The sequence below is a fragment of the Lithobates pipiens genome, unplaced genomic scaffold (genome assembly GCF_037356315.1).
Source record: "Lithobates pipiens isolate NorthernLeopardFrog02 unplaced genomic scaffold, aLitPip1_a1.2 Scaffold_13, whole genome shotgun sequence".
In the NCBI taxonomy this organism is placed as follows: domain Eukaryota; kingdom Metazoa; phylum Chordata; class Amphibia; order Anura; family Ranidae; genus Lithobates; species Lithobates pipiens.
Window position 1 is genome coordinate 387276198 of NW_027507718.1, and position 21180 is coordinate 387297377.

The window sequence follows — 21180 nt, forward strand, 5'->3', positions numbered from 1 at the left end:
TGGTTGCCAGCGGTTACAGCATATCATTACTGCTTACTGACTGGTTGCTAGAAGTTACAGCACACATTCCGGCTCACTTATTAGTTGCTAGAGGTTACAGCAAATGATTTCTGCTTGTTAATTGGTTGCTAGAGATTACTGTACAGTAATACTGCTCACTGATTGGTTACTAGAGACTACAGCACAACATCTCCTCACTGCGGGGAAGCATGATATACATATGAATGCCGCCTTTATTTACATATTAATGCCACCGGCCACAGTTATTTGCTTAGTAATGCCACCACTATTTACATATGAATGATGGTTATTTACATGTAAACACAGGGTCTGCAGGTGAGTCATCTGTACACAACAATAGGGCAGAGCTGGGCAGCATTAGTTTCAGCACTTCACACTAAGATGTCGGAACACAGGACTAAAACTTCAAGGGACAAGGAAATTTAAACTGTGTTAGTTGGTAATGATGCAGCTGCTTTGGGCCCCACAACAATGACAGGGCCCAGGGCAGCTGCCCCTTTTGCCCTGTCTTAAAGACGGCCCTGACTGATAAGTCGTAAAACAAGTCCTGCACTTGAAGATTAATCAACTACATAAATCAAGTAAAATAATAATCCAAAAATGTCCAAAACTATTTTTTGGTTTTTACAAAAGTCCACCATCCAAAGTGAGGTGGGTAGTTTGGGATATATAGTCAAAAAACGTTACCCTGTGACACTGCGCTATCCAAAAAAGAACCAAAAAAAAGCTGCTAACACAATCACAAGGATATAAAACAGTGAATCATTAACAAATATTAAAGGGGTTGTAAAGTAAAAATTTTTATTTTTTTAAAATAACAAACATGTCATACTTACCTCCACTGTGCAGCTCGTTTTGCACAGAGTGGCCCCGAACCTGCTCTTCTGGGGTCCCTTGGCGGCTGTCTCTGCTTCCTCCCGCAGGTGCTTCTCACGTTAATGCGAGCTCCCTCGCATTGGTGAGAAGCACTGCGGGCGCGCTCCCGTGATACAGCCGGCGGCTATAGCCGCTCGCTGTATCACAAGGCCCCGCCCCCCGGCGCGCTGCGTCATTGGATGTGATTGACAGCAGCGCGAGCCAATGGCTGCGCTGCTTTCAATCCATCCACTCCAGCCAATCAGCGGCCAGGCTGAGCGGCGAAGAGGACGGCGGGGGCGAGCGCGGGATTTTCGAGGGGTCAGGTAAGTAAAACGGGGGGACTGGGGGCGCCGGCAGTGTGAGATGTTTTTTCACCTTAATGCATAGAATGCATTAAGGTGAAAAAACATTTACCTTTACAACCCCTTTAAATCTACTGGATATATACGATTCGATCCTACTCTCCATTTGGTCTAAATGTAGAGTGGGATATTAATTCCTTCATCAATGATGGTTAATGTGTATAATGGCAATGTTTCATTTCAGCTTAGAGTTTTCTATATTTTTAATAATTTTTATGTAAATGGAAATTTTTTTCAGGGTTGTTATTTATTTATATGTTGTATCATTCCTGGGACAGAATTCTATCTGCCTTATATGTCAACGCTATTTGGTATGATGTACATTCCGGCATATAGTATACGATTGCTGGTCTGTATTTTTTTACAAATATTTTTTTATACATAACTCTTCTTCTAAGTTGGGGGTGATATATTCACGTCCTTTAGAATGTAGGGTGAACGCACTTCTGGATTATTTGTTAGGTGAAATCCGGTATATTTAATAAAAAAAATTTATGTTGATTTTTTACTTTAATATATAGTGAGATCGATATGAAGTCTATTTTTTTCAGTACTTCTTGCACCTTGGAGTGGGCGGGTGTATAAGTGCACAGCCTTCTGAGCCGTGCGTTCCGGAGTATGTTTATATGCGCTCCGTTGGTGACTGGAGGTGACGTACTTCCCTCTACGTCACTTCCGGCGTCGGATGCGCTTTGACTGGAGGTGACGTATTTCCTTCTACGTCATTTCCGGCGTCGGATGCACCTGTTGTGTTGGCGCTTCCTGTGTGCGGTGCGTTCCAGCATCGCTGTCTGGAAGCGTCACACCCTAATCCAGGATGCGCCCACTATGAGAGTAGTTTCTCTTGTTGGGCGTTTCTGGTGGGTGTGGCCTCGTCTATGTGATAGGCTAGTTAGGTGATCATTGGAGCCACACCTACGTTTTTCAACTTCATTGGTTAACACCCCAGCCATGACCCGGAAATGACGTTTATGATATAACGTCAATTGTCTTACTATTTCGTTCATTTAGGCGGGCTAATGCTGGTTTCACATATTGGTTTACTTTATATATGTTATAGCATGGAATCGTTAGCAGATTTATGTGATAACATTAGAATGAGGCGTGGAACGCACGCCGGGCGCCATCTTAAACCGGAAGTAATATGCGGTGACACAGGCAGATGGAATTTTTGCCCAGATTGGAAGGTTGGATATAAAAGTAAGTGTGTTACAGTGGAGTATTACCCCAGATGACGTCTTTGGAGGACGAAACGCGTCGGGACTCCTACTGTAGCACTGTTTTTATTGAATAAGCGCTTGGTTCTTTGGTTACATGTAAGTTCATTACCTTTTATATTAAATTTTTCTCTTAAACGGAATTACACTATTGTGGCCCTTATTTTTCTTTGTATGGGTTCAACATTTTGAGTTGGATTCTACCGCTGAGGATTTAACAACTATCTGGGGCACCTGAATGAATAGTTTGATTCGTTACTTCCCTGGAAAATTTGCGTTTGAAATCTCGCATACGAGTGCACAAGCCCTTGTGATCCTTCGAATGTACATTCGTTTGGGTCTATTACATCTGGTAAGCCTCTATCTTAAAAGGTGACGGGAATACCACATGGTGTCTGCATGTTAGTCTCATTTAAAGAAGGTGGATGGTGACCCTTATCTCACGTTTGGATTGGATCAACATTTATATAGAGACTCTTTTTTTCTTTTTACCTTGGACTTTTTATTATATACACTTATGAATTATGCACTTAACCAGTTGCCGACCGCCGCACGCCGATGTACGTCGGTAGAATGGCACGGGCAGGCATAAGGACTTACATGTACGTCCCTTGCCTCCCGCGGGTCGGGGGCCCGATCGGGCCCCCGCCCGGTGCCTGCGGCGGTCGGTTTTCGTCCGGGAGCGATCCGGGACGAGGGGGCGGCCATTCATTCATGGCCACCCCCTCGCGATCGCTCCCGACGAATAGAAATCCCCGGTGACATCACTTCCTCTCCTGTAATGTAAACACAGGAGAGGAAGTGATGTATTCTCTCCTCCGTGTCGGTATTTTTCGTTCCGACACGGAGGAGAGCGGATCGGTGAGTTGCACCAACACTCTACACACACAGTAGAACATGCCAGGCACACTCACACCCCCCCTTTACCCCCCGATCACCCCCCCAATTACCCCTGCCCCCCAGTCACAGTGACACCAATGTCATTTTTTTTTTTTTTTGCATTGGTGTCATTTGTGACTGTAATAACTGTTAGGGCAGTTAGAGTTAGCCCCCTTTAGTTCTAATGTACCCCCCTAACCCCCCCAATAAAGGTTTAACCCCGTGATCACCCCCCGTCGCCAGTGTCACTAAGGCTGGGTTCACATTGCAGCGGTTTATGAGAACGAATGTGATTCGCACCGCACTGCAGTGCAAATCACATCCGATCTCTGTGCGATTCGAGTTCAGCCATTCGCCGCACCCGCCACACCCGCCGCACCCGCCGCAAATTCGCACGGGACCCTTTTTTTGGCCCGCAGCAGAATCGGATCGCATGGGTGTTCACACCATGCGATCCGAGTTTGCAGATCGCACTGCGATATGCGAACTGATCTGGGGGTGTCAGTAACATTTCACTGACACTCCCAGCAGTTCGCATAGGGCAGTGTGAACTGCCGCCGGGAGGCATGCGATGCGGGAACCCGCCGCGGATTCGCGGCGTTTCCGCATCGCTCCAGTGTGAACCCAGCCTAATAAGCGATCATTTTTCTGATCGCCGTATTAGTGTCACAGGTGACGCTAGTTAGGCAGGTAGGTATTTAGGTTCGCCGCAGCTTTTTATAGCGCCAGGGACCCCCATATACTACCGCATAAAGCCCCCTGATTGCCCCCTAGTTAACCCTTTCACCAGTGATCACCATATAACTGTTACAGGTGACGCTGGTTGGTTAGTTATTTTTTTATAGTTTCAGGGCACCCGCCATTTATTACCTAATAAAGGTTTAACCCCCTGATCACCCGGCGGGTGTCATTTGTGACTAATAACTGTTAGGGCAGTTAGGGTTAGCCCCCTTTAGTTCTAAGGTACCCCCCTAACCCCCCCAATAAAGGTTTAACCCCGTGATCACCCCCCGTCGCCAGTGTCACTAAGGCTGGGTTCACATTGCAGCGGTTTATGAGAACGGATGTGATTCGCACCGCACTGCAGTGCAAATCACATCCGATCTCTGTGCGATTCGAGTTCAGCCATTCGCCGCACCCGCCGCACCCGCCGCAAATTCGCACGGGACCCTTTTTTTGGCCCGCAGCAGAATCGGATCGCATGGGTGTTCACACCATGCGATCCGAGTTTGCAGATCGCACTGCGATATGCGAACTGATCTGGGGGTGTCAGTAACATTTCACTGACACTCCCAGCAGTTCGCATAGGGCAGTGTGAACTGCCGCCGGGAGGCATGCGATGCGGGAACCCGCCGCGCATTCGTGGCGTTCCCGCATCGCTCCAGTGTGAACCCAGCCTAATAAGCGATCGTTTTTCTGATCGCTGTATTAGTGTCACAGGTGACGCTAGTTAGGCAGGTAGGTATTTAGGTTCGCTGCAGCTTTTTATAGCGCCAGGGACCCCCATATACTACCGCATAAAGCCCCCTAATTGCCCCCTAGTTAACCCTTTCACCAGTGATCACCATATAACTGTTACAGGTGACGCTGGTTGGTTAGTTATTTTTTTATAGTTTCAGGGCACCCGCCATTTATTACCTAGTCTCACTAGTATACCCCTAAATTTAGGGGTGTCTACTTTCCAAAATGGGGTCATTTGGGGGGGGTTTGTGCCATCTTGGCATTTTATGGCCTTCAAAACTGTAACGACCTTAGAAAGCCTGAAGGCGGTGCTTGGTTTTCGGGGCCCCGTACGCGGCTAGGCTCCCAAAAAGTCCCACATATGTGGTATCCCCGTACTCAGGAGAAGCAGCAGAATTTATTTTGGGGTGTCATTTCACATATGCCCATGGCATGCGTGAGCAATATATCATTTAGTGACAACTTTGTGAAAAAAAAAAAAAAAGTTTGTAATTTTCCCGCAACTTGTGGCAAAATATAAAATATTCCATGAACTCAACATGCCTCTCAGCAAATAGCTTGGGGTGTCTACTTTCTAAAATGGGGTCATTTGTGGGGGTTTTGTGCCATCTTGGCATTTTATGGCCTTCAAAACTGTAATAGGTAGTGAGAAGTGAACTCAAAAATTTACGCCCTTAGAAAGCCTGAAGGCGGTGCTTGGTTTTCGGGGCCCCGTACGCGGCTAGGCTCCCAAAAAGTCCCACATATGTGGTACCCCGTACTCAGGAGAAGCAGCAGAATTTATTTTGGGGTGTCATTTCACATACGCCCATAGCATGTGTGAGCAATATATCATTTAGTGACAACTTTGTGTAAAAAAAAAAAAAATTTTTTTTTTTGTCATTATTCAATCGCTTGAGGCAAAAAAATAAAATATTCAATGGGCTCAACATGCCTCTTATCAATTTCCTTAGGGGGTCTACTTTCCAAAATGGGGTCATTTGGGGGGGTTTTGTACTGCCCTGCCATTTTAGCACCTCAAGAAATGAGATAGGCAGTCGTAAACTAAAAGCTGCGTAAATTCCAGAAAACGTACCTTAGTTTGTAGATGTGACAACTTTTGCGCAAACCAATAAATATACAATTATTGACTTTTTTTTTACCAAAGACATGTGGCTGAATACATTTTGGCCTAAATGTATAACTAAAATTGAGTTTATTGGATTTTTCTAATAACAAAAAGTAGAAAATATCATTTTTTTTAAAAATTTACGTTTACGTTTACGTTACGTTTATATCGCAAAAAATAAAAATCGCAGAGGCAATCAAATACCATCAAAAGAAAGCTCTATTTGTGGGAAGAAAAGGACGCAAATTTTGTTTGGGTACAACATTGCATGACCGCGCAATTACCAGTTAAAGCAGCGCAGTGCCAAAGTGTAAAAAGACCTCTGGTCATTTACCAGCAAAATGGTCCGGTCTGAAAGTGGTTAAGGTGTATTTTTTGCACATTTTATGATTTTTGTGTTTAATGTTTTGTTAAACATTGTATGATCACGTATCGTCATGTATTAGGTCACTTCTGTTTGCTTTTTCTAGCGCTACACTATGATTTAAAGCGGGAGTCCACCGGGACTCCGCGTTTTTTTTTTTTTTTTTAAAAGCCAGCAGCTACAAATACTGCAGCTGCTGACTTTTAAATAGTGACACTTACCTGTCCAGCGCGCCCGCGATGTCGGCACCCGAAGCCGATCGCTCGCTCGGCTGCCGGGTCCCGCCGCCATCTTGGGTATGGGAATCAGGAAATGGAGCCTTTCGGCTTCATTTCCCGGTTCCCTACTGCGCATGCGCGAGCCGCGCGGCGCAATCCGGACGGTCCCCGCTGCCTCTGGGAGCTGTGTGTTTCCCAGCAGGCAGCGGGGCACTTGCTGAAGGGGGCGGGCGCTTGCGGAACGGGGGCGTAACCTAAAAAGAAAACAAAATACATTGGTTATGATGGGTATCAACTTTGGTTCTTACAGGAAGCATGACATTTTGTAATCTGTTACATGAAATATGACAGGAATCATGGGGTACCATGATGATTGCAACAGGCTAGCTCCTAAGGTAGTAGGACAGTGTAGAGCTAGAACGTGCATCTCAGAAATACATAATACACTTACAATTGTGAATGGCTGTCGATTAGCAGAAGGTATCGGGTTAAGTCCGAGGCTATGGAGGAGTCTGCTAGCCATTTCAACCAAACTTTGTCATATTTTTGAGGGCATCTTCTGTTAGCATTGCAATCCTTGTATAGAGGCAAACTGTTGTTAACCAACTGTTTCCACAGGGAAAAAAGGGGGGGAGTGGGCTTGCGCCAACTAAGTGCTATGGCTTTGTGGGCATAGAAGAGAATTAACCCCACTAGGGTACGGCTTGCCACCTTGGGAATTAGTTGCTCTGTCAGGGACAGCATGCACATTGCCATGGAGGGTTGGAGTGGTATGGTAGTGACCTGGGTTATGATATTCAGTATCTCTTTCCAATATTTCACAATGGCCATGCAGGTCCAAAAAATATGATTCACCTGGTATTGTTCCACAGCGCTAGCACCCTGGGGGGAAGCAGGATTAATTTTGTGTAGTCTGTGTGGGGTAAAGTATGCGTGATGGACCATCTTGAACTGGATTAGCTGGTCTCGCAATCAGACCAGGGATCTGAAAGGGAAGTCCCATATGTCATCCCAATCATCATTATCAAAGTCAGGAATGTTGTGTAGCCATTTGTTTCTAAGTTTCTCCAGGGTAGGGAGGGAGGTTATTATCAAATGGGAGTATAGACGGGAGGTGGGCTTATTTGCACATCCGGATCTGAGGAGGTCTTCCAGTGTAGACTGGACCATTAGGAGGGGAGAACTGGAGAATTGGCGACTGAGGGCATTGAGAGTTGTAGGTATCGAAAAAAAAATAGGTCTGCAGGACGTTGAAATCCGAAATCAATTTAGAGAGTGTGGCCAGGGATTGGTTGGATGTTACTTGGACCACTGTTTTGATGTTAAGTTTGGTCCAGACATGGGGCAATTTGTAGTTCAGCCATGGGGGCAGGGGGGAGGCAGCGGTAGAGAATGCATTGTTAGGGTATATTTCAATTTTTAGGTCTGCCCCCCCATGCACGCAGTGTGGTGCGCATGGAGGGGGTCAATGGATATGGGGCCCTGGGGCTGCGGAAAAGCAGGAATTTCTGCGCTTCCAACGATTTCACCACCGCTGCCTCAAACAAGGTAGCAGGGTTTGTCTTGTCAGGAGTGAACCACCAAGCCGCCGTAACTAGCTCAGTGGCCAGGAAATATTTATATATGTAGCACCGGCTCCTGAAGAGCATGCGCTATGTGTTTTGAAATTTAATGTTACACCTGAACTGCAGTTTGGTTTGGGTATAATTATTCCAAATTTTGACCTCAGCATCAGTCTGACTGGACTATAGGGTGTTCAGCCTGGCTATAGGGGGTGCTGTCTCTTCTGGCAGGCATGGAAACACAGTCTGTTTGGGTGCTTTAAGGTTACTTTCTCTCGGAACCAACCCAGTGGGAGTGTCACTCTTGCTGTGCTTTGTGGGAGAGGGTACTTAAGATGCGGATGTCACGTGGTTCGGGGTTCCGGTCCAGAAGTATGTTCTGACTCCATGGTCCTGATCCTCCTGACCAGCCCCCAGGAAGCCTATGGCCTGGGGTGCGGATCCACCCAACTTTATGTCTCGGGGCTGGCTAGCCCGAGGCAAGAAAACTAAGGAAAGGATTCGGCGCTGGTCCGGTGCCATCTCAGGTTGTGGAGAGGCCCAGCAACTTTGTAGTTATCCAGGGGAGGACTCTTCAGAAGAAGGCTACATAAGGGTTGGCTTCTTAGCAAGAGCCTGGTAAAGCTGAAGGACCTAAGTTAATCCTATCTTGTGCGGTGTCAACAGACCAGCTGCAAGATACTGGTACCACACGAATGTTCTACAAATATTCATGTTTCCTTGTTCATGTTCTACAACAAAGTCTGTGGCAGAGACTTATTCCTACATGTTCTACAACAAAGTCTGTGGCAGAGACTTGTTCCTGATTTAAGCACCCTGTTGGCTGCCAGGCCTTGTGGGAGAGGGACTATCCAACTAGAGTGAACATCCAGCTGTGAATGGCTATTCTCTGGATTTATTCAAAGCAAGAAAGTTCTTTATTACTGACTTTGATACTAAGAGTACCTGGACTTTTAACCTAACCCTCTGATCCTACACTAGAGACTGTTGTTAACTACGTTTTAGCAAATAAAAATCCCTTTAAGTGGATCTGTCGTGAATCTCTAAAGTTTCTGAGCCATCTACCACGGGAAACCCCTAGACATGAGGAGCGAGTGAGAGAAGGTAACGGTAAACCCATCAAACCAGCAGCTCCTTCGGGGGTCAGTGCTACATATAAATAAGGGCATGCCAGGCCTCCATAGGAGGACGGACGCACAACTGTTGACTATTGGTATCTGGGGAACTGGGTTCCCCAGATAAAGCAGGCGAAGAGGCTATGCAGCCGGGTGAAAAAGGATTTGTGAATCCATTGTGGGGAGTGGCGATGTAAGTAAATTTGGGTAGGATTTAAATTTTTATCAGGTTTATTCGACCCAGCAATGACAGGGGTAGCGACAACCATGCCTTCAGTCTCAGCCGTGTCTCCTGGACCACTGGGGATAGATTCAGGGTCAGAAAATCTGAAGCCTGTCTTGAGATGACAACCCCAAGGTATCTAAAGTTCTCAACCCATTGTAGGGGTACATCAGAGGGGGTGGTGGTACAAGCTGTGGGGTCTATAGGGAAGAGAAGGGACTTTGACCAGTTACCTTTGAGGCCTGTAATGGTGGAGAATGAGTTTAGAACCTGCAGTGCCCTTTGAGAGATTAATCTGCATCGTTGAGGAAAAGGAGGAGGTCATCTGCATATAGGGTGACCCTCTCCTCCAGCCAGGCAATACGCAGTCCCTTAATGTGTTTGGAGGTGTGTAGGGCCTCCACCAGTGGTTCCATTGCGATGGCGAAAAGGGCCAGAGAGAGAGGGCAGCCCTGCCGTGTACCTCTGGACAAAGGGAAGGACTGTGACAAGCCCCCCCCCAGCTTAATGACTGATGTGGGGTGCTTGTAGAGTACCTGTAGCAAAGTGATAAATAGCAAGGGGAACCCAATTCTTCGGAGGACCTCCCACAGAAAAGGCCATTCCACAGTGTCAAAGGCCTTTACTATGTCTAAGGAGGCAACCACCCGGGAACCTTCATTGAGGTGTTGTGCGTGTATGTTGGTAAATAGGTGTCATAGGTTGACATCAGTAGCTCTATTGGCCATAAAACCAGTTTGGTTAGTCTCTATTACAAAGTCACTCTCTGGCCCTCAGCCAGACAGTGAGAATAGAGCTGGGCCAGTTTGCGGACAAGTAGGTCCATGAGGGTCTTGTAGAACTCTATATGGAGGCCATCTGGGCCTGGGGATTTCCCAGCGGGAAAGGAGCCAATGGCCTTTAAAACCTCCTCTGGGGTAATCGGCCTCACCAAATTTTCCCTCTCGTCATCTCAAAGCCAGCCCAGTGCCAAGGAGTCCAGCCAAGGCTCCAAGTCCTGGGGTCTGAAGTCCAAAGGCAACACAGAGGTGTAAAGGGAGCTATAGTATTGCCGAAATACATCCAATATGTCTGGGGGGGAAAAGACCGATTCACCCGAAGGAGACACTATGCTAGGTATCACCGTCAGGAGCTGATCATGTTGTGCTAACATAGCCAGGAGGCATCTGTTCCAGTCCCCTTGTTCAAAAAATGGTTGCTTGTTACAGTAAAGATCCAGCCTGGAAAGCTCAGTTAGATGGAGGTGCAGTTCCCCTTTTGCTGCGTTAAGGAAGTCAAAGCCAGAGTCAGTGGGGTCAGCCGCGTAGGCCTCAGTCTGGGTATCTACCTTGTTTTGTAACTCAGTTGTGATAGCGGCTTGTTCCCTATGGATCCCAGCTATTGAGGAGATGTACTGTCCCCTTGTGAAAGTCTTGAAGGTGTACCATGTGACCTCTGGGGAGGAGGATCCCCTATTAAGTTCCCAGTATTTGGTAAAGCGAGGTGGGATAGTGTTGGTCAAGTCGGCGTGGGAGAGCCAGTGGGTCCCCAAGCGCCAAAGGGTGGAGGTTCGGGAGGTGGGGGAACAGATATTGAGAAGAAGGGGGCAATAATTTAGGTAAGTGGCGTCCAGCACATCCGACATCATGGCCGGATTTGCAAAAGCTAGGAGAATGCGTGAGGATGTTTGTACGTGGCAGAGAAGCAGGAGTAAGCCCTGGTCAAGGGGTGTTTCCACATCCAGCCCACGGTAATTCCCATTGCCTGTGCCCAAGGGGATAAATCTGTAGAGCATTGTTTAAGGGGGACTGATCTGTCTAAATCTGGGGCTAGGATGGCGTTAAAATCGGCCATGAGTAACAGTCTGGCGGGACAGTATGGGGTAACCTGATCTAGGATAGTGTATAAGGTGGATGGGGGAGGGATGTATACATTTACCACAATATATCGGGTGCCCCAAACAGTGAAAACTACTATCACATATTTACCCTGGGAGTCAGCGTGAATCTGCTCCACTACACATGGAAAAGATTTGCTGACCAGCACCGAGACCCCCCCTGGCATAGGTGGAGTAGAAGGCATGAAATGCTCTCTGCATCCATGGCTTCTTTAGTGCCAATAGTTTGCCGCCCATAAGGTGTGTCTCTTGTAGCAGTAAGTAGGAGTAGGAGTGTAATTTGAGATACTTAAAGAGTACTGCTCTTTTAAATTTGGAATTAAGCCCCTGGACATTCCAGGATAAGATGTTAAAGGTAGACATATCACGTGTAGCCATTAGGTGGGTTCAGTACAATAGCAAGGAGGTGCACATTTAAGCTAATAGCGTGTGACAGGAGCTGCATGAATCCAGAGAGCCCATACCAAGTAACGTCATAACCAAGTAAAAACCAGACTAACAAAAAACACATGTACAAATAACATAAACATTATCCATGTGGACAATAGAGTGTCCTTCCTGCCTTAGTCTGATGACATCCCCGAACTGGAGAGTGATCAGGCAGGGCCTATACCCAAAATTTTAAACCTTAACCTAAAACTGGTAGTAGTTTGGTGCTATGCCTAAAGCTTCAGAGGTTCTCCTAGAAAAAAATGGGGGGGGGGGGGGGGAACCTGTGAAGGGCAATGGTGGCAAAACCAGTGGTTCCAGATGTCTGTTTAGTTTAGTCTGTGGAGGGGTTGAAATTGGCAAAAGCTCAGGCCGCGTACACACGCGCGGACTGTTTGCCCGACCTTGTTCGTCAAACAGTTTCGGCAAACAGTCCGCTCAAAATTTGCATGAGCGGACTTGCCCACACACGAGCGGACTGTTTCAGCGAACTGTTTGCCAAACAGTCCGCTCAACTTTTGAAATGAACGGACTCGCCCACGTAAGGCGGAGGCAAATCCGCCCATTTCGAGCGCGTGTACAGGTAGGCGGGGCCCGCAAAGGAGACGTCGCGGGCTCCGCCGCCTGGAATGGGCTTAAAGGGGAACCCCAACACCGAAAAAAATCGGCGTGGGGGTTCCCCCAAAGTCCACACCAGACCCTTGTCCGAGCACGCTACCCGGCCGGCCAGGAAAGGGGGGCGAGCGAGCGCGCCCCCCCTCCTGAGCCGTACCAGGCCGCGTGCCCTCAACATGGGGGGTGCCTTGGGGAAGGGGGGGCCGCGCGGCCCCCCCACCCCAAAGCACCTTGTCCCCATGTTGATGAGGACAAGGGCCTCTTCCCGACAACCCTGGCCGTTGGTTGTCGGGGTCTGCGGGCGGGGGGCTTATCGGAATCCGGGAGCCCCCTTTAAGAAGGGGGCCCCCGGATACCGGCCCCCCACCCTATGTGAATGAGTATGGGGTACAATGTACCCCTACCCATTCACCTGTGAAATAAAGTACAAAAAAAAACACAACACAGGGAAAAAATATTTTATTGCACAGCTCCGGGGGTCTTCCGTCTTCGGGGGTCTTCTCGCCGGACTCCTCCGCTATCTGTGTGTAGCTCTTTTACTAGCGGAGGAGTCCGGCTTTCTTCCTCCCCGCCGCCGGCCTCTTCTCCCGACTTCGGGGGTCTTGTCCCCCTCTTCGGTTCTTCTGCCGGGCCACCGCGCCTTCTTGTAGCTCTTTTGCAGGCGGTGGCCCGGTCTTCTGTCGCCGCTGCCTTCCGTTCTTCTGTCGCCGCCTTCGGTTCTTCTGCCGGGCCACCGCGCCTTCTTGTAGCTCTTTTACAGGCAGTGGCCCGGTCTTCTGTCGCCGCTGTCGTCGTCGCCGCCGCCGCCGCCGCCTTCCGTTCTTGTTCTTCTTGTTGTTGTTCTTCTTCTCCTGGAGATGTTGACTCGACGAGCTCTCCGGCCGGAATGCCAGGGACACGCTCCGCTGCCACTTATATAGTGACAATGGGGCGGTGTCACATGGTATATGTCACATGGGTTGGTCACATGGGTTGATGTCACATGGGGACTATGACATCGTAAGGGGGCGGGGTCACCATGTGACCAACCCATGTGACATATACCATGTGACACCGCCCCATTGTCACTATATAAGTGGCAGCGGAGCGTGTCCCTGGCATTCCGGCCGGAGAGCTCGTCGAGTCAACATCTCCAGGAGAAGAAGAAGAACAACAAGAAGAACAAGAACGGAAGGCGGCGGCGGCGGCGGCGGCGACGACAGCGGCGACAGAAGACCGGGCCACCGCCTGTAAAAGAGCTACAAGAAGGCGCGGTGGCCCGGCAGAAGAACCGAAGGCGGCGACAGAAGAACGGAAGGCAGCGGCGACAGAAGACCGGGCCGCCGCCTGCAAAAGAGCTACAAGAAGGCGCGGTGGCCCGGCAGAAGAACCGAAGAGGGGGACAAGACCCCCGAAGTCGGGAGAAGAGGCCGGCGGCGGGGAGGAAGAAAGCCGGACTCCTCCGCTAGTAAAAGAGCTACACACAGATAGCGGAGGAGTCCGGCGAGAAGACCCCCGAAGACGGAAGACCCCCGGAGCTGTGCAATAAAATATTTTTTCCCTGTGTTGTGTTCTTTTTTGTACTTTATTTCACAGGTGAATGGGTAGGGGTACATTGTACCCCATACTCATTCACATAGGGTGGGGGGCCGGTATCCGGGGGCCCCCTTCTTAAAGGGGGCTCCCGGATTCCGATAAGCCCCCCGCCCGCAGACCCCGACAACCAACGGCCAGGGTTGTCGGGAAGAGGCCCTTGTCCTCATCAACATGGGGACAAGGTGCTTTGGGGTGGGGGGGCCGCGCGGCCCCCCCTTCCCCAAGGCACCCCCCATGTTGAGGGCACGCGGCCTGGTACAGCTCAGGAGGGGGGGCGCGCTCGCTCGCCCCCCTTTCCTGGCCGGCCGGGTAGCGTGCTCGGACAAGGGTCTGGTGTGGACTTTGGGGGAACCCCCACGCCGATTTTTTTCGGTATTGGGGTTCCCCTTTAAGCCCATTCCAGGCGGCGGAGCCCGCGACGTCTCCTTCGCGGGCCCCGCCTACCTGTACACGCGCTCGAAATGGGCGGACTTTCCGAGCGGGAACAGTTTGCTCATTTCGAAAGTAGCCTACACACGGGCGGACTGTTCGCTCAAACACAGTTTCAGCGGACAGTTTTTCGGAATTTCCGAAAGACTTTGTCCGTCCAACTGTCCGCTGAAACTGTCCGCTGAAAGCCCACACACGGGCGGACTGTCCGTCCAAACACTGTTCAGCGGACAAGGTTGGGCGAACAGTCCGCCCGTGTGTACGCGGCCTCAGAGATTTCTGTAGGAACTGTTGGAGCTGCATATCCAGGAGGATGAGTCAGGAGATGAGGGAACAGGAGTGCGGCAAAGGGATTCAGCAGGGCTTGGAAAATTAGCACTGGTAGCTCAAGGGGAGCAGTGCTGCACAGGGGAGAAATGCTGGGTCACCAGCATAGTGGAGCATCAGGGAGGGGAAACAAAATGTACTTAGCTGGTATTATGTGGCAAGGTGGAGGTTCTGTCAGGGAGTGTGATGGCTGTTCAGATTTCAGCAGGTGTCCAGCCATGCCGATGCAGCCTCAGGGTTGTCAAAGAAGCATGTGTGATCCCCGTCTGTGATCCTCAGCCTGCTCGGGCAGAGGAGACTGAAGCGGATGCCTTTTACAAAATGATTATTATTGTCATTTTCTTTCAAGTTCAAATCCAATATTATTTTGATCCATTGGTGTGGGGCCCTTAAAGTGATACTAAAGTCTTGCTTTTTTTGTCTAAAAATAACAAATGTTATACCTACCTGCTCTGTGTAATGGTTTTGCACAAAGCAACCCAGATCCTCCTTTTCTCGAGTCCCTCACTGGCGCTCCTGGCCCCTCCTCGCTCCTGCTGAATGCCCCCACAGCAAGCAGCTTGATTTGGGGGCACCCGAGCCAAGTCGCTGCTCTGTCTGTCCATTCAGACATGGAGTTGCAGCTTGGCTCCACCCATTCTCTCTCATTGGCTCACTGACTTCGACAGCAGCAGTAGCCAAAGGCGCCCGCTGTGTATTTCTGCCAATCAAGAGAGAGAAAGTCCCGGACAGCCGAGTCTCTCGTGCAACATCGCCGGATCGAGATGGGGCTCAGGTAAGTATTAAGGTTTTTTTTTTTTAAATGAATGCATTAAGATAAAAAAAAAAACCTTCTGTCTTTAGAACCACTTTAACTTCTTCAATACTTCCCCCCCCCCTCCCCCCCAGGCTAATTTTCAGCTTTCATCTCTGTTACACTTTGAATGACAATTACAGTCATGCAACGCTGTACCCAAATGACATTTTTATAATTTTTTTCACACAAATAGAACTTTCTTTTGGTGGTATTTAATGACTTACAGTTTTGGGGGAAAAAAGTTTCTTAGCTTCTGTCAGTAAATTTTGTAAATAAGTAATTGTTCTCCTCCGCTGATGTGTGCTGATGAGGCAGCACCGACGGGCACCGATGAGGCGACACTTATGGGCACTGATGAGGCGGCGCTGAAGGGCATTGATTAGGTGGCACTGATGAGGAGGCACTAATAAGCCGCACTGATGGACACTGATAGGTGGCACTGATGAGCACTGATAGTTGGCACTGATAGGCGACACTTATGGGCAATGATAGGCGGCACGGATAGGTGGTACTGATGGGTGGCACTGATGGGTTGCACTGATGAGCAGGCACTGATTGGTGTCACTGGTGGGCACTGATTGGTGTCACTGATGGGCACTGCTTGGTGTCACTGATGGGCACGGGTTTGTGGCACTTCTGGACATTGCTGGGGTTGCTCTCATAATCAGGGCACTGATGATCAGTGCCCTGATTATCTGTACAGTCTCCCCTGTGAGGAGATTCTGCTGATCGGCTCTCCTTTCCTCTGTCAGTGTGAGGTGAGGAGAGCCGATAAACGACACTTCCATATTTACATGTGTTTGGCTGTGATTGGACACAGCCAACCACATGGGTTAAGCGCCATGTCACCGAGATCAGCTCTTTACTGTGGGCGCGTGAGAGCTGTGACACTGGGGCAACATTATATGACATTGCCGCAGAACGAGAGGGGATTCCACCCACCGTCATTTTACTATACGAAGTGCAGGAGGTAGTTAAACAATCTGTTGCCTTCTCTGCCTATTTGGTAATCTGTCACTGCCTAAAGGGTTATTGCACTATCCTGTTTGGGGCCCTTGTGGGGCGATCCGTTGTTGTGGGACCCATGGGCCAGTGCCCACTCTGCCTATTTGGTGATCTGGCACTGCCCCTAGGTTTAGTGCACTATCCTGTTTGGGTGAGGGCCATTTCTTATAACCCCCAAAAGGATTTGGCAGTCCTTATGCAACACATAACCATCATTTTATATGCAATTAGAGAGTCCTACATTTGACCCTACATGTACAATATATTAATTTAGCTTCACCCATATATTATAAAAACATCAAAGTTAAAGGCAAAACCCACACTATAGCTCCTTTATATTGCAGTGTTGAAGTTTCATAAGAATTAAAAAGTATTTTATCCAGCTAAAACAATAATACATTTCTACATGATTCAATACAATATAACAAAACCTCAATTCTAATAGATTTTAGCTTCAAACTTTGCTACCAACCTTTTCATTTCTTGCAAATTTTTTGACTGGATTAGTCAATGATCTGCTAACAGATGTCAGGGGAAATAGCAAACAGTGATATGAATATTTTAGATCAAATGTACCAATAAAATGTATTTGCCAAACACTTCCTGGCGACGCTCCCTGATGACGTCATCATGACGAAACGTACGTCGAGGCTCATCACGGTCACCCGTTTACCCGTTTACCCTCTGGAACTTCCAGTTTCTTCAGACCAAGCGGTGGAGAGCACGCCGATCTCGGCAGCGGTACAGCCAGTTCACAGCACACACGGTCTGACATGCCTACATCCTTCAGTGCTGAGGCAAGGCACTTTTTAATGTAAGAGGCCATCTGGCTGTTTTATTTTGTATGTCATAAAAGTTTTTATTAAACAATATTACTCTGCTCTTTTTGCATTTTTTCAGAGTTTTTTTGGATGGATCCAGCATTCCCTGGCACATCAGAAGCAAAGATTTTCCATCAAGGGCGGCAGTTCCTTAATCTGTCTAAGCTGCACCTGACCTGTTTTTTTAATTAAAGGGATCATGGTGAGTTGGTGAGTAGGCTACCTGCTAATATTCACCAGGTGATTCAGCTATTATCTTCAACACAAGTGGTGACGGTTTAATGAATCTACTCACTTCAGAGCAAATTTTTCTTCAACTATATGGACTTTGAGATTTATTTATTGGTTTGTGTATCGAAAAGCAATCTATGTTTATTATAATTAGTATGGTTTGTTAACAATAGCACTAGAGCACTTTATGTTCACTTATATTGGTATAGCGCCCCCGTATTATATACCACTCACATATTTCACAAAGTCAGATCTTTGCACTTTGAGGGGAGCAGCTTCATTTCACTTTATTTATATAAATTGTTGTTATATATTTTTTAACCAGTAGTTTGGCACGGGGTTCACCTACCTTAAGTTGATTTCATTTATATTTCACTGTTAAAATAAAAGATCATGGCTAACGTTATCAAACTGCATTCTTTACTGTATAATACTAAATGGGACCAAGTGTTCTCAACAAAGAAAGCAGTGGACATGTGGGAATGTTTTAGGGACATGTTAAAGAAGCCAATGCATTTCATTGGGAAACAAATACAACAGAACAAAATATAAACCTGGGTAGCTAAATTCTAGGGTAACGAGACATAAATTAGAAGAAAATCGCCTTTAAAGCGGAGTTCCACCCAAAAATGGAACTTCCGCTTTAAGTGTTGGTGACCCCGTGACATGCCACATTTGGCATGTCCTTGTTTTTTTGGGGGGGGGGAGCGGGTACCCTGTTTTTAGAGGCACCCAGCTCCCACTGAAGATCACTCTGTATTTTTATAATTTCCTACAAACCCATTTGGATACATGTGGCCCTTCTGTGCCTATTAGTACTGCTGGGGTAGATACTACTTTGATATGCCTTATACCTAATGGAGGTTAGTCTGACTGATATATGGAGGCTAGTAAATGACAATATTCTTGTTTTTTGCATACCCACAAGATTTTATCTAGAATAGACTTAGGCCTTATGAATGATTGCTTGTTGCCATTGGTTTTTTTTTTTTTTTCACGGTTAAAATGTAAATTTATTGCAGAAAAGTCAAATATGATACAACAATCAAGTCATTGGTAGCTGGTACAAATCAACAGAGGAGTATATACAAGTACTTACAGTTAAGCGGACAGAGGAATAATGTAGAAACCATTAAGGTGACAATTAAAAACTAACTAAACAGACGGTTTAGATCTTTGTTGTCAGCCTTAGGGAATCACCCAATTAGAATCAGTTGTCAAAGAGGGAAAGAAAGGGTATAGGGACGGGGAAGATGGAAGGGAGAGGGGTATGGGGGTGCGGGGGGGGGGGGGGAACAACCAACCCACACACATAAAAAGGCACTTTCATGCCATTCACGGTAACCAAATGCCATCAAACGTTTTGGGACATTTCCTGTTTAGGTAGGTAATTTTATATAGCGGTAGGGCATTATTAATTGAGGTTTCCCAAAATGTCACCATTGGAGGCAAGGCAGAATTCTACTTAAGTAGAATGACACGTTTTGCATAATACAGCAGATAAGAAACCAGTAGCTTAGTATATCAGAGTCTCTGGTCATCCTCCTGAATCCCAAGTAGAGCCAGTTCAGAAGACGCAGCCAAGGACAGCTGTAGGTGCTCATTAATAACCTTGAAGACTGCTGCCCAGAACCGTGCCACCTTGGGGCAGCTCCAAAACATGTGGAAGTATGTGCCAATCTCCATCTAGCATCTACTGCATAATGGATCTCTCTGGGGGTACAGTCTGTGCAATCTCTGTGGAGTATAATACACCCTATGCAAGAACTTGGTTTGTATCAATGTATCTCTAGAGGAGATGACCAACCCCAAACTGTCCTCAAAACACTCATTCCAATCCTCTCTCCAAGGTAGGAATATCAGCTTTCCATTTCTCACAAATAGAAGGAAGAAAGGGGTTTGGACAAGGACTCCTGGGCCAAGAGCTCCTCTTTGGGATCCATGGTCACCGCGATACATCCTACTAATTGGGCCCTATCAGGATGACGTAGCTGCCAGTATCGGAAATACATCCATCTAGGTAGCTGGAACCTGTCTGAGAGGTCCTTGTATTCAAGTAAGATCCCTGTCGGCATAATGTCTCTAAGGGTCCTAATGCCATATTTCGCCCATATTTGTGGTTCCGGAATGGTCCGGAAGTGTGGGAGATTAGGATTCCCCCACAATGGCTGACCAGGAGTTCTGCCTATGAAATCATTTCCTAGCTCGCCCAGACTCTAATGCTGCGTACACACGATCAGAATTCTCGTCGGAAAAAGCTCTGATGGTTTTCCCGATGGAATTCCACTCAAGCTGTCTTGCCTACACACGGTCACACCAAATTCCGATCATTTAGAATGGGGAGACGTACAACGCGTATGACGGGACTAGAAAAAGGAAGTTCAATAGCCAGTAGCCAATAGATTCTGTCTCATAGTTGAATCTGAGAATGCTCGAGTTTTGGCATTTCGGAATTGCATACACACGATCGGAATTTCCGATAGAAAGTTTTTCCGTAGGGAAAATTGAGAACATGCTATACATTTTTGGCTGGCGGAAATTCGGACAGCTAAATTCCAATAGAGCATACACAGTCGCATTTTCCAATGAAAAGCTCTCATCAGTTTTTTACGTGTACGTGGCATTAGAGTCATCCTAGTTGGGAGCGACGGGTTGGCGTAGGCCCCAGGACCCCGATACACCAGGTTCCCCAAATCACTGAGAGAACCCAGTAGGGTCGCTTCAAGGCACACAGCTGCATTAGCCCTTGAGTGGACAAACCACCAGCAGACCAAGATCAAAGCGGCCAACCAATAATATACCTGGAAATTAGGCAATGCCAGCCACCCGCACCGCACAGGGAGATACAAGGTTGACCTAGCTAAGCGTGGTGTGGAACCCCCCCCCCCCCAGATAAAAGTTCTGCTACATTTGTTCATGTTCCGACTGAAGGAAATCCGCAGCAAAACTGGAGAATTAAACATAGGGAGAAATATCATCTTTATAAGGTTAATGCGTCCCAGCAGGTTCAACGGAAGAGTCCCCCAGGATGCACACCTAGCCCTCAACTGCTCTAGTACGGGATGTATATTAAGGTCATAGAATTTGTGCAAGTCATGATGAATTTGGACACCTAGATATATTACTATCAACCCATTTCAAGGGAGCGTGGGCCTCCGTAGCACGCGACATGTGGTCTAAAGGGAAAAGCACTGATTTGGTCCAATTAATCCGGACCCCGGAAATGCGCCCAAACTCAAAGAGAATCAGAGAAGACCTCAAGGAAGAATCCGCTTCTTGCAAATATAGCAGGGTGTCATCTGTGTAAAGTGAAACTTTCTTCCAAGGGACCAACCCTCATCCACACCACCTGTTGGGATGCCCGGAGCAAGATGGCCAATGGCTCCAACGCTAGGGCAAAAAGGGAGGGAGAGGGGCCAACTCTGACGTGTACCACGCTGCAAAGAAAAAGCTCTCAGAGATCCTGCCATTGGTACATATACAAGCCGGGGGAGGGGGGGGGGCTGATAGAGTAATTTAAGCCATTGGAAAAATTAAGGGCCAAACCCATCAAACCCATATCTGCCCAGCACCTCCCAGAGATAGCCCCACTCCACAGAGTCAAATGCCTTTTTGGCGTCCAGGGAGTCAATAACCCTGGGACCACTATTATCATGGACAGTAGAGATATTTAGAAAGAGGTGTCTTA